Source organism: Heterocephalus glaber, unplaced genomic scaffold (genome assembly GCF_053883595.1).
Source record: "Heterocephalus glaber isolate CG9 unplaced genomic scaffold, H.glaber_assembly_v1.0 deba00001461, whole genome shotgun sequence".
Classification (NCBI taxonomy): domain Eukaryota; kingdom Metazoa; phylum Chordata; class Mammalia; order Rodentia; family Bathyergidae; genus Heterocephalus; species Heterocephalus glaber.
The window spans coordinates 13120046-13134827 of NW_028258308.1; the positions used below are offsets into that span (position 1 = coordinate 13120046).

At 32.7% G+C, this 14782-nt stretch overlaps 1 pseudogene; it reads right to left on the reverse strand.

The window, feature by feature from the left end:
* LOC101711428 (snRNA-activating protein complex subunit 1 pseudogene) overlaps window positions 1–14113 on the reverse strand; it is a 36767-nt pseudogene extending 22654 nt beyond the window's left edge.
* Between the last annotated feature and the right edge of the window lie 669 nt (window positions 14114–14782).

Sequence of the window (14782 nt, forward strand, 5' to 3'; positions counted from 1 at the left end):
TTTATATGTAAGTATATTTGCATACACACATACATGTAGATGTGTATATTATATATGTATATATGCAACATATATGTGTGTGTGTATATATATGTGTATATATATGTACATATATATATATATATATATATATATATATATATTAGCAATTAGTTCCAGGATCCTCCAAAGACACCAAATCCACAGATGCTCAAATCTCTTGTATAAAACGCCTTATTTTTGTTAGCATATGGACATTCTCCCACAAATCTTAATTATATTTGTTATTTGTAGTACCTAATACAGTATAAACACTATATAAATAGTTGTATTGTTTAAAAGAAAATGTGTATACATGTTGAGTACAGACACAACATTTTTTCTAAATATATTCATATTTTGATGTATATAGTTGAATCCAGGGATATGGAATAACACAGATATATAGAGCACATTATATTTACATAATTTTCTTCCCCAGAGAACTAGGAGATGGTGATTAAGGTGAATAGAATAAGTATTAAGAGGTTTATGGAACTTCAACGAATTTAGTATTGCTAATAAAAAAATTAAGCTTTAAGAATGACATTGGAAAGTCAGGAGGACAGTAAGTTTGTTATGTTTTATAGGTAGATGTCCCTCCCACAAAAGGATCATGTGCTCATTGTTGGGGTTTGGGGGAGCTGTTTGGATCTTGAGGTGTAATACTCATTAATACTTCAGTGCACGGTTCAGTTTATGTTGTGGTGTGGAGAAGTGGAGCCTAGTTGAAGAAGGTGGGTTCCTAGGGGCATGGAGTGCTCCTCATTTGTCTCTCTCTACTGCCCATCTGCTATGTCATGAGCAGCTCTCTACCATGCTCCTCTTGCCATGCCAACCTGCCTGGGAGTCAACTAACCATGGACTAAATGTTAGCCAAAATAAATCTTCCTTGTTTTGATTTGCGGTGTTGTGTATTGTGTCCCAGCAAAGAGGAAAGTAATTGTGTCTTAGACATTACTAAGTCTAAGGAAGTTTATATTAGATGTTCTTGTTATTTCACAGGCTAAGTATGATAAGCAAAATTCAATATGATTATTCAAGTGATTTTAAAAGGAAATAAAGATATTTAGCTAGGCTGCACAGCACCTGCCTGGCAACCACGAGGTCCTGAGTTTGATCCCTGGTACCAAAAAAGAAAAAAGGCAATTAAGTTTAAAAACCACTTAACAGTGAGAAAAACAAGTTTTGGTGTAATAAAGAGAGAGCTGCTTGATAATGCTCTTTGCATAGCTCTTTATCCATGCTCTTCTTTCTACACCTCATGTCTTATTTCCTGAAAATGGAGAGCTTAATTCACCCTGGTTGGCAGGGCTGATTTTAGGAACTGGTATCATGTATGAATAGTACCTGACACTGTGCCTGATGGAAGATGATTCTTAATGATAATATTATTATTAATATCAATATTCATCATAGATATGAACTTTCCTTTTAATTGGGGGAGAAATGAACAATTAGGTTTTACTGTGGTACATATAAGAGAAAAATTCCAGTGTTAGAGCAGGAAATGAAGACTGTTATAGCTTTCTTGGGTTTCAGAAAACCTTTCTAGCAAGAAAAATAAAGGCTAATTTTATTTAAGGACTACATAATTCATTTCATGGAAACAGCAGTATTCTTAGAACATTGTCATGAACAATAGCAATCTGAGGATTACTGTTAGGCACTCAAAGCTAACAAAACTTTTATTTCAACGGAGTCAAACAAGAAACTGACTAGGAATTTAATGGTAAATCCTGAAGATCCTGATATCCTTGAAGAACTTTGAAAGGTTCCACGGACCGTTTTAGTCATTTGAATGGATTCATCATAATAGTGTGCACAACAAAGACCTGAAAAAGAAACCTTAATAAAAGCAGGAAATGAAAAGTGAGACCATGTTGTAAAGTACTTGAAGTTTAAAGTCATGACATTTTATAATCTCCTCATACAGAGAAGATACACGGGCAAAGCCTTAAAAAAAATTCTGATGACTGACTATTAAGTTATAAAGACCCAGCAATGACCTGCCAGAAATCAGGATTAAAAATGAGAATTAAAACAAAAAGGTAGCAAAAAATAAAGTGGTCACGTGCCAAAGAAAGTATGGAGTTTACTGAAATAATCCATAAAAGTAACTAAAACAATCAGTAGTAACAGGAAAACAATCTACCAACTCCAATCCTAGGACAAAGGGAGAAATGTGATGCCAGAGATGTTAAAACATGCTTTCTAAAATCTTTGATTTTCCAGAAAAATATGCATAAGATGCCCAAGGAAACACAAAAATATGGCACATGAGAAAAGCAATAAACAGAAAATGTCCCAGATTATATAGTTAGCAGATAAAGGATGTATCAACTACTAAAAATAAGTTCAAAGAACTAAAGGAAACAATATCTAAGGAAGTAAAGTGTGATAGTGACTTTACCCAAGTAAACAAGATCAATTAAAAGATACAAAATGTAAAATAAAAACAGATACAAATTCTGGAATAAAAAAAAATCCTGAAAATTCACTCAATGTACTCAGTAATCAATTGGATCTCAGAAACTTGAAGATAGGTCAGTAAGGATTATCCAGTTTGTAGAGCAGACAGAAAAAGAATAAAGAAAAGTGTGTGAAAGGCTCTCAGTCATTTCAATATACATGTAGTGAGAGAGGGAGAAGAGAAACAAAAAAGCAGAAATCAATGCTGAAAAAATAATTTTCCCACATTTTTCAGGTTGTTTAAGCAACATAAATTTAAACATGTAAAATCTACAAAATTTGCATAGTATCCGCTAACAGAAATGCAGACTACATTATAGTTAAACTGATAAATGTTAAGGAGAAATACTATAAAAATCTCAAAAGCACTAAGACAACTGAGATGAGTTATTGCTAGCAAACCTACTTTATACATGTATTAGAGTGTTCTTCAACTGCAGCTATATTAGATTTAATAAATAAAATCCACATGAGGAAAGAAACAACATTGAAAAACTGTAAGTATATAAATATAACAACACAATGAATGCTTAATATTTATAGCTTTCTAATTTTCAATTACAAATTATAGTCATGAAACTGATTTATAAAGGGAAAAATCTGCATGATGATACTGAACAGTGGTGCCTTGGTTCACAAACTTAATTTTTTCCACGAGTCTAGTCACAAAGCGAATTGGATGAGAACCTAACCAAATTTAATGGTTAGGTTCAATGTTGACCTTATGGGAAAATCTGATTAAGTTCTCATCTAATTCAGTTTGCAATCAGAATCATGGAAAGAATTAAGTTCATGAACCGAGGAACTACTGAATAACATAAATGAGATAAAAGGGATCAGAGCTACAGTGGGACAACATTTTTGAATACTATTGAATAAGTTCTTAATATGAACTAGCTCTTTTGTAGCTAAGATGTTAATTTTTAATCCACAAGGAAATTATTGAGAAAGTCTCCAACCATATATAATAAAAAATAATATTGGAACCCAAATGAAAAGTTTAATTGATTGATAAATACTAATTGTAAAATTTATCAGGATCAAAACAGAGCTGATTTTGTTGATCTATAAGAAATAAATAATTTAATAAATTAATTAATCTGAGAGGTTGTGCTGAAGGTGGCCAGATGCACATACACCTAGTAACAAATAATTGCCAGAAACATAAACTTCTGCAAAGAGCAACACAACTTTAAAGAGACAATACTTCTGGAAGGATATCTACCCAACAACTGTCTGTCCACCATTGGATTGATATCACCTCTGTTATTGACCCATCCAGCTAAAAATAATTGATTGAAAACAAATAATGTAATCTTCATTTCCATTAATCATTTCCCCTTGACCTCACCTCTTTGTGTGTGTGTTTTTTTTTGTTTGTTTGTTTGTTTGTTTTTTTTGTATGGGGATCGAACTCGGGACCTTGCACTTCAAGGCAGGCACTGGAACCACTGAGCTAAATCCCCAGCCTGGCCTCACCTCTTTGAATGTGCACATAGTTTGCTATGGCATGGACAGTTGGTTGCAAAATGCTATGCCAAAAATATTTATCTTTTGGAGAATCTCTGCTTATTTTTTTGTAGTATTTAGTAGTGATGATACTACTTAGTGCAAAAGGAAATAACAGGTTAGAAAAACAAAAAGGAAAATTTTAGAAATAAATTTACTTGATCAGCGCCTGGGATTTAGCTCAGCGGTTTCGCTGCTTGCTGAGCAAACACAAGGACCTGAGTTTGATCCCCGGTACCAAAAAAAAAAAAAAAAAAAAATGTACTTGATCAATAGTTACACCAAATAAAAATGGATTAATTAAAAAGGAGGTAGGTTAAAATAATAACATAAGAATTGTTTAGAACAGAGTCATAGAACAACTGCAGAGCAAACTGTACTCCCGGGTTTCTGATGTCACACTGCCACAATAACTGGGTGGCAGATGGCCACAAGTGACAATCACGGAGTGAACACAGGCTGGACATAGGGCCCTGAGATTTGTTGCTTCCTGGCTCCAGTGCCGATCCCTCAGCTTTCTGACACAGATCCTTTACCCTGACTGTGCAGATTTCCTAGCTTCCACTGCTGGCCCTTGGGCCTTTCTGGTGCAGATCCTTATAATGGACTTGCATAGGACATTGCTGTGGGCTGTTGGCTTCGGGCTCGACTTGTGGAGGACATTGCTGTGGAATCTATGCCCTTGGCTGGATTTTTCAGCTCTCTAGCACATGGACATATTTCTTGGACTCGTCTGCATTTGAATTTTAGAGTAAATATTATTAGATAATCCTATACATTTATGTGTCTTTTATCAAATCCACTCCCTTGACAATCCCGACTCCAACACTTACTTTCAAAGACACTTTGAGGTTACCATTTGTTTTTCGGGAGAGACATCTGCTGTATGTGTGATTTCAGAGAACAAAAAAGAATAAATCAATCTTTTGAGAGAATCAGTTACTCATGTATGATACAGGTTTGATTATTGTTGGCAAAACAACCTTACACTTAAAAATAAAATTTTTAGAATTTTAATGAATATTCTGATATCTAAAATATATAATTATAATTTACTTATATACAATGTAATTTTTGTACACATCATAACCAGAAAAACCTTTTGCTTCTATCCAAAAGTCTAATAGAGGGAGAAAAATTTTATATTCTTTACTATTAAAAGGGTTTTTTAAAAAATCTGTACGGTATCTTCCAAGACACTATGACATTTTGTTGAACTATTTATTCTGGGAAAGACATGTTTCCAAGTTTATTGCATTCTTTAGCCTTAAATAGTATTGTTTTGTTTGGATCTTCTCTTGATTTGGAGAAAAAGATGTTTCACTCCATGAGGTACATTTCTAAATGATGTTCCTGAAATAGACCAAACAAGCAAATTATTTCCATAGATTGGTTCAACTGAGAAAATAATGTGCTCCTGCACCTCCTATCTTCTCTTAGCTTCCACACTGGAAGGTGGTGAAAGATTCCAGGACTGCTTACAGAATTATCAAAGCAAAGTTTGCAGAAATAAACAGTACTTTCCCTCAACCACAATAAATATTTTAAAATGTTATCCATACCTTCTCATGAGTATGGTAAAAATAAACCAGTAAAGATTTTTTTTTTGTATGTAGATATGTGTCAAACATTTTGTTGGCTTATTATGTTTGTTTATTTCATTAATTAAGAAACTTCAACATACATACTTACCTAGGACTCCTGGGTTTTTATCAGAAATTAATAAATTAATCAAATTTAAATATTGTGTTAATATTCTAAAAGTTCATATAATTTTTTGTATTGACTAGCTTATGGTCAGTTTTTTCCAATTTAATGCATTTATGTGTGTGTGTGTTTGCATGCACAGATATTTATGCATCTTGAAATGTCTTTAGCATGGATTTCAGTACCTTAACATTTTATATCTAACTGGAACATGGCTGGAATTTAGGAAGGCATTCATTTACTTTTGGATGTCAAGTAAGGAAATACAGCTTTACTCTCACACAGTGACTAATAAGCCTGTCAGGGGAATGGTATTTTACAGAGTTTTATGTAACAAAACATTAGCGGCAACTTTTTATTCTATATTGAAGGTAGCAAAACATGGCAAGCAGAACTAAAATGTCAAATGTAATCTATCATGACTCAATTACATGTGACAAGAGATATAAAACTGAAGAAATATATTATTCAATAAATTTAAGTGAACATATTAGATAATGTAAATATTTTCTTATAATGCATTTATTTTATTGATATCCAAATATATCCATTCAATTTACCCCAACCATAATCACACATAATCATGTAAATACTGCACTATTATCCATCTGCTTTTTGAATATTATAAGAAAATATATCTTTAAATTTGTCATTAATTCTTTCAAATCAGATAGCAATAAGAAGAGTCTCATCAATATTTATTATAAGAAACATCTGAGATGAGTAGTTTCAATATCGGCTTGTCAATAAACTGTTAAGAATGAAAATTGCAGTTTCCTAGGGCAAGCAGTAGCAATTTTTTAAAAAATTTGAAACAGTCAGAAATCTGAGAAGAAATTGAACATACAAATATGTGTCATTATTCTTATGTTGAATTTAAATGTAAGGAACATAAAATATTCTATTCAGACATTTGAGCCCATATATTTTCAAAGCTGAAACAGAATCCAATGAAGCAAGTGTGGACTTCTGGGAGATTTCACAAAATATTTCTTTCAAGAATAAACCCCCATCATCAAATGTAAGCTATTTTACTAAGATTTCCTATAGCAATGTTGTGCAGGCAGTCACTTGTCTGGTGATACATGGTTGATGGAGACTTCTGAGCTCTGGAGCTATGTTGTTCAATGAAGTAGCCACCAACTATATATGGCTATTTAAATATGTTTCAATTCATTATGTTTCTTTCAAATAAAACTTTTAATTCTTTATACATACCAGCCTCAATTCAAGTGGTGATAGCCATATGTGGTTTTTGGCTACTGTTTTGTCTGTTAGGAAACAAAATACTCAAAAGTTGAAGGTGAAAACTATGGACTACTTTGGAATTATTTATTATATTCATCTCTTATTTTGAAACATTACTTATCCTGGAGAAAATATTATAGAAATCTGACCTTGATAATAGGGCCTAAAGAATTTATATTCTATTTATTTTACTTTGTAATCAATTTTAAATTAAATTTATCATTCTCATTTAGCTAGCCCTTCTGGTTAACTCATAGATCTTATTTCCTACTTCATTTTCCTTTTCTTGCCCTGGATTGGCCACACCAGTTTTCTTGATCTCTAGATACTCCAAGGTATTCTAAACACTATCTGATTACACTACCTCAAATGTTATTTTATTGGAAACATAATTCACACTTTAATAGATTTAGACTTCCACATAAATACTGCTTCCTGAGAACTTTTTCTAGATTTAAAATCTTAAAAAAATCCTAGAAGTGATTAACGTATTTTCTTCAAATGAAACATTATATCATTGTCAAAGTAACTACTGTCATATCAGTGAGACATATTGAAATTTACTATGATAGTTAACTGTTGCGTCAACTTCAGTAATAAATGTCCATATCATTGGCTTAACATAGTTCTGTGTGTGAGAGAATGGATTTACTGAACATGGAAGACCCATCGTGGGTTAGAGTGTCCCCAACCAATAGACTTGAGGCCTGAATAGAGTAAAAAGGAAGGAAAAAAAGAAGACACTCTGTGTTTCTTTGGAGGAGCTCCAGTCTTCACCTTCACTTTGTTCATCTGTCTCCTGGATTCCAGTAGAAGCTCTTCAGGCTTCCAGCATGACCCTTAGGCTATCTGATACAAATTCACAGAACTCTACAGTGAGCTGCAGGCCTTCTGATTTTGACTGGATCCTTTAGATCTCCAGTAAGCAAAGAGCCCTTTTCTACTCTTCTATACCTGACACTGCAGGCAGCCATTGTGAGCCTACCTTGTAAATTCACATATATATATTTGAATCTTTTTCTCTAGTGAGCACTGATTGATACGTTTACCATAGCTCGAGTAAATATAAAGTGGTTCCACAAACTTCACATATATCGGCATCTTATGAGGAAAGAGTTACTATGCTATGTTATCATGTTTTGTTTGCTTGCACAGATGACTAAAATGTGAGTTACAAGGTAAAGATATCTGTCCCTACCTCAGACATGGTGGTATCTGGGCTTGAATCCTGGCACTCTGGAAAATTTATTTGTTGGTTAACATTGTTTTAAATTAGTTGTTTATACTTTCATGAGAAATCTATTTTACCCAATATTCTATCTCTGACACCTAAGATTGGGGGTTACTACATAGCCTCTCTTAATAAATATTTGTTTAATTCATGAATCAACAAAGTAAATTGATTAATTTTTTAAAAGTAAAAGTAAACATGAAAATAAGTTAGTAAAGATCCAGTGGTTTTCAATGTACCTGAATCTTTTCTTATTTTGCCTTTTTTTTTAATTAAGAAAAATATCCCACTGAGAGTGAATGTGACTAAACACATCAATGATTATTGTCAGTGTTGGTAGACTTCTAGCTCTTTGGCCTGGGTAATTTTCACAATTGCTTTCTGACAAAAGATTGATGGATAGGCTCTATCTTTTCTGCTCTGTCAGGCTAATGTACATGGGAAGGTTTTCTAATGCAATGATGCCCAAAAGTTCAAAATCTGAGATCATTACAGAACAGTTGTTGAGTATCAGGTTTCAAAACAGCAAATTTAAGAGTTAGAGACATTGTGCTACATTTAGTGGATCATATAATGAACATCCTCAAATCTCAGTGCCTTGATGTTAGAACTTTATATTTTTCTCATGCTGTATGTCCATCAAGGACTTAAGGGCATGCTATGTGTCCATACCACTCATATTTTAACGTCCACTAAGTGCTAATCTCAGGCTGCAGGGGCTGCACTAGGCCTCCAAAGCAGCTTCCAGCTCACATATTTTCAGTTGGCATTATGGAGGAAAAAATAATTCTGCTTAGTTAATATTAGCAATTTGAAACATAATCTTTACAGAACACATGATTTTTGCTCATAATTTCTCCTCCAAGCTAGTCACTTGCCACCTCCAAACTCCATCCACAGGAGAGGCAGGAAGTACAATCCTGTAAATATCTGAAAAACAAATATCAAAAAAATATTCCTGAGCTTCACTGTTGCCTGTCACAGAGAGAAGGAGAGCTGCATAAATGTTATGCATTCTGAGAAAAATATAAGTCTGACACTGCACAGGGAGGTCTATTTACAGGTAACTCTGGATAGAACCATTCCTAACAAATCACAAAAACTACTACCTACTACTGCATAGGAACTCTAGCCCTGCCTCATATCTTAACCACCCTCCTCTTCCCCAAAAATATCCCAGCTCATTCTCCCTTTGCTTACTCTGGACGTTTTTTTGGACTAGCTTAAAAATGCTGCCCTGCTATCTTCAAAAGCTCCCTTATGCTAAGTATTGTGGCAAAGCCTCTGCATCCCTCCTGGAATGTGTGTGTTATTAACATTTGAACGTTTTAGGGTGGCTACAGCAGGTAAAATTTGTACCTAATTGATTAATTGAGCAATAATTTAAGCTACAGGGTATCTCTAAACATGGTAATTTGTAAAATAAATCTTATGTGTTTGATTCACTTTATGCTTTTAGAACCACAAGGTCTAATTCACTTCTGTAATATAGTGCATTAAACATATCTAAAAAGAAGAGATGGTCAAAACCATGTATTTTAGAATCAAGATGGAGACTTAAAATTTCATATATTAAAACTCCTACCATTGAAAATTTTCTTAAGGATAATTACTGTAGAGAATATATTCAACCCAATGATGAGCACCAATGATGAAAATATCCAAGGGACCTTTCCTATTCTCCCGTTTTCCTGACATCTAACATAAATCACACAGATTAATCTTATTTCCTACTATAATGTAGTTAAAAGAAATGCAGAGCAGTTATGTCCTATGATACTTCTTCACATACTTTAAAAATAATTCTAAGACAAATCTCTACTCAACTCCCATCCTCAGTTAACAAATAAATGACATAACAAACATATCTTTTGGCAGAATGGCAAAAATTGGCATCACTTTCTTTAAATTATAATTTGTCAAATATATTTACAAGCCAAACAACAAATTACATTTTGCATATTTGGAGTAACGCATTCATACCTGATCCTACCACTCTTTGCTATAATGTGAAAAGAAATGCAAGAATTTACACTTGTAATTAAACACAAATATATCTTGGTGAAATAAATGATAGCAATGTATTGGTGAATAAAATGTCTGGTAGCACAAAGAGAAAAAAAACTGTAAAATGTACCTAATAACAGCCTAAGATAATGCTAGTCCTACTGCTATTCTAATTAAGATGTTTCCAATTTCTTGGATCTCTGAAACTTAAAATAATAAAAACAGTAGATGAAAAACAATAATTTTAAGCATGGACAGTGTTATGGCTTATATCTAAATGATACTCCAAAGCTTTGTATAGTCATAGGTGGGACTTTTCATAGGTGGCTTGGATTTATAGTGTATGGTGCTGGGATTAAGAATGTGATCCTGGGATTAATTCATGGTGCAATACTAGCATTGAAGGGCAGAGAGAGAAACGGGGGTGGGGAGAATTTCTGTCATCACTTGCTGCTTCTTTATTATTTCACTGTTTTGCTGCCTTCTTCCTACCATGACCTGTTTTTCCCCTGTGAGGCCTTTCTGCTAATGCCACCCTGCCTTGGAGCCATCTGATTATGAACTGAAACATCTACAAAATGTAAGCTGAAATAAACCTTTCCTCTTTCAACTTTAGGTGTTGGGTATTTTGTCTCAACAACAAGAAAGGTAAAAATACAAACTTAAAAATACAATGGTACCTTGGTTCATGAACTAAATTCTTTGCACGATTCTGGTTGCAATCTGAATTGGACAAGAACAAAACCAAATTCAGTGGTAAGGTACAATGTTGACTTTTTGAGGAAATTTGATTCAGTTCTCATCCAATTCAGTTTGTGACCAGAATCGTGGAAAGAATTAAGTTTGTGAACTAATGTTACACTGTAACAGAAAAGTGTAAAAGGAACAACCAGTGTTCACATTGGCATGATTCATGTATAGTCTCAAAGAAAGTGCTTTGCATACAGTAATTCAAAGACAATACTATAGGTTGTATTCAATCTCACAAATTTGTGTGTTGATAAAGCAAAGCAATCCAACTAACCTCCAGTTATGAACAAACCATTACCATTTGTGAGCTGAAGTGTGTAGTGAAGTGATTCTTCTAGATGACTAGCTTTTAGAGTTTCTGATTAGCACAAAATATCAAAAGAGAAAGCTTTTTTGCTAGGGCCTGAAATACTATTTTTAAAAGCACACTAAGACACATTTTCCAATATGTTCATGAGCATATGTTATATGCTGTAATAAGATGCTTGATAATATTGTCACATCATAGAAATTCAAAGATGAATAATAGACTCGAAAATGATCCCTAAACAAATATTAATCATAATGTACTTGCATTATATGAAATGAAAATACTAGCAATCAAAGCCTAGGCATACTTGTGTAGAGATGAATTTTTAAAATTGTGTTCCTCAGTTCAATAATTTTAACTGTTTCTGACATTAATATGTTTTGGGAAATTGTGAAAGTACTTGGTTACATAAAGATATATCCAACCTAAAGCTTTCCTACAAGTAAAATTGCTGCTATTGGAAAAACTTCACCTTGGTTAACTGCCTCACCAAGTCTTAACCATTTTATTACTGTACAATCTAGAAAAAAAATGCTTTCTATTTGGAAATCACTTTTTAAATCATATTTTCTCTGTAAGAAAAAAATCTCATAAAAATCTTGGTCTATCTGGATGAAAATTTTTCATTAAAAATTTACTTATAAAACATGTAGTTTGCCATTTTCCAAGGTAAGAGGGAAAAATTATAACAAAAACCAATTATAGAATATTTCATATTAAAATAAAACAACAAAAACTTCCACCCAATAACTGAAGCTAAGCTTTACTGGCATCTTTGAAAAGAAACTAACACATGAAATCTTTGCAAACATTGTGTACTTGAAATACAAGTATCCAAAAATTAAAAAATAATAAATAACTTACCCTTTAATGTATTTCATATCTTATAAATATAGTAAAACATATTTAATAAATATATTTGTGCTTTTTGCATACACTTCCATCACACTTTGTATATACAAACATTTTTGCTGTGATTTGGGTAGAAATTTTGCTTAATCTGTATGTCAAATAAGAAAAGTAGACATCTTGGCTAAATTATTGTAATGGATGAGCAGGCTATATTTCTCTAAGTATCAAATCTTTTCTATTTATTTTATCAATGTTTTGTGGTTCCCAGCATAACTTCCTATGTAGGCAATATTAAGCTTATATTTTTAGTATTTTATTAAGCTTTTATTTAAGGTATTTTTTTTTAGTTTGTCCCTCTTATAATGCCTGTCATAGTGTTTTGATCTGGATTGTATCCAGAGGCCCATGGGTTAAAGTGTGATCTCCCCATCCTATAGAGGAAAGAAGTTCATCCATTGGGGGTGTGCCCTTTACGGGGCTATTGGGGCCACAATCCCCCTCTTGTCTTTTTCCCAGCTGCTGTGACATGAACAGCTGTGCTCTGCCATGTGAAATCCTCTCCATGATTTTTTGCCTTGACTCAGGCCCAAAAGCTGACTGTGGATCAAAGCCTCTGAAACTCTGAGACAATATGAATCTTTTCTCCTAAGTTGTTCATGTCTGATATTTTGTCAAAGCAATAACAAGCTAATATGTTATTCTAAGTACACATAGAATTCACTACTTCTAGCTTAACAAATAGATTGTTCAGAATTTTATACATGGACAATCCCATAATCTATAAATACATTTAATTTTTCCTTTAGATGTGCCTTTATCTCTTTTCTTGCTTTGTTTAACTGCTTAGAAATTTCAGCACTATGTTGACTATATTTAGTGAGTTCAAGCATCTTAGGGGCCAAACTTTCAGTTTTTTGTGTGTGAAAGTATATTATTTCTGGGGTTTTCTTGAAGATGTGCTTTATAATATTATGAAAGGCACTTCTCTTCCTGTTTTCTTTTGTGAATCATGAAAGTCTGTGGAATTCTATTACATGCTTTAGTTTGTTAATATTGTGGATTACAATTTTTAACCTTTTAATATGAAATAAATTTAAATACTAGAATAAAACCCATTGTATCATTATCTTCATATGTTTCTGGATTCTTTTCAATAATATCAGCTTAAAATTTTTTAAGTTTATGTTCATAGAGAATATTGATTTTTATTTTTTAATTTTATATTGTAGGTATGCTCTATTTTGATATTAGCATATGACTAGCTTTATAAATATAAGTAAGGTATTCTCTCTTTTTTATTTTCTGTAAGAGATTGAACAGATTATATGTCAATTCTTATATAAATTTTTGGTAGAATTTTCTAGTGAAAACACTTAAACCTGAGACTTATTTCTTGCAATGCATTTTAATTATTAATTCATTTTCCTTAAAACTTATAACACAATTCTGTTTCAACCTTTTAAATAAAACTGTGATGATATTTTTTACCACAAATATTTTCATAGTGAAACATTTTCAAGGAAAATTGTTCATCCTCCTTCTAATAGATTTCCTCTTTATATGGTAATGTATAGCAAACAAATTTTAAAATGTAGTTGCAGATTGAAATGTCATCCTCCTTAAGAGATTACTACTTATAGAATGCATGGCATTAGTAATTTTTATCTGGCTGTCAGGAACCTCAGGGTCATATTTTTTCCTCAATTATAGCAGTATGTTTTCCCTTATGGTGAAAAAAATTGACTTCCTATTTCCTTACTCCCAAACAACTTAAATTTACATCTCAATTGTATTAATGTGTTTTATCATATATCATGACCTGGGTCACATCTTTTTGGAGAAGAAAGAAAGTAGTAAATACTCTACATAATTAAACTTAGCAGATGCAGGCATACTTTATTCAGATCTTCTTCAAAAAGAACGTGCAGTAAAGCTGAGTAGGAAGGTACTTTGAGGTGATGCAATTGTGAGTATAGGCCTAAGACTTTGGGATCCATTGCACCCGTCATAGACATAACTCAAAAGCTGCCTGACTGATAAAGCTTGTGAAGGTTCAGATGCCTTCTTACTGTCAGTCACAAGACTGGTAGACTATGATTCCCACATCCATAAATTTAGGCTTATTCTGGACAGATGACTGATCCACAATGAAGATATCCCCACCTCTTGTAGTATACAATAATGAGCATATTGCAAAACCTTTAGCTTTTGCCTGACATCTTGAGCACAATGTAGTACTCCTGATAAACCCCTTGTTCACTATACTGTTCCTTGGTATGTGCTTCCTGACAAATCTATCCTGCATTACTTACTTTCTACATTTTTTAACATAAATCAGTGGCTTTCTCTTGTATTATTTGATCTCCTCACTGTTTAAGATTTTTATTTTTATGATATTAAATACAGCTTTGCTGTGACCAAAATCTAATATCTTAAAAAGAATCTAATATCTTATAAATCTAATATCTTATAAAGAAACTATTCTTATATATTTGTATAATTTGTTGTGTGTCTTATACATGGAGGAATTTGGGTAAAAAGAGAAATGAGCCTAATTGTATTACAGTAGTAGAAAGATTAGTATAGCAATTAACAACTAAAACTACACATAAGAGACAATAAAAATGTGCAGAGTGGCACAGATATTCATAACATTTTTATCTTACTTTCCAATAAAT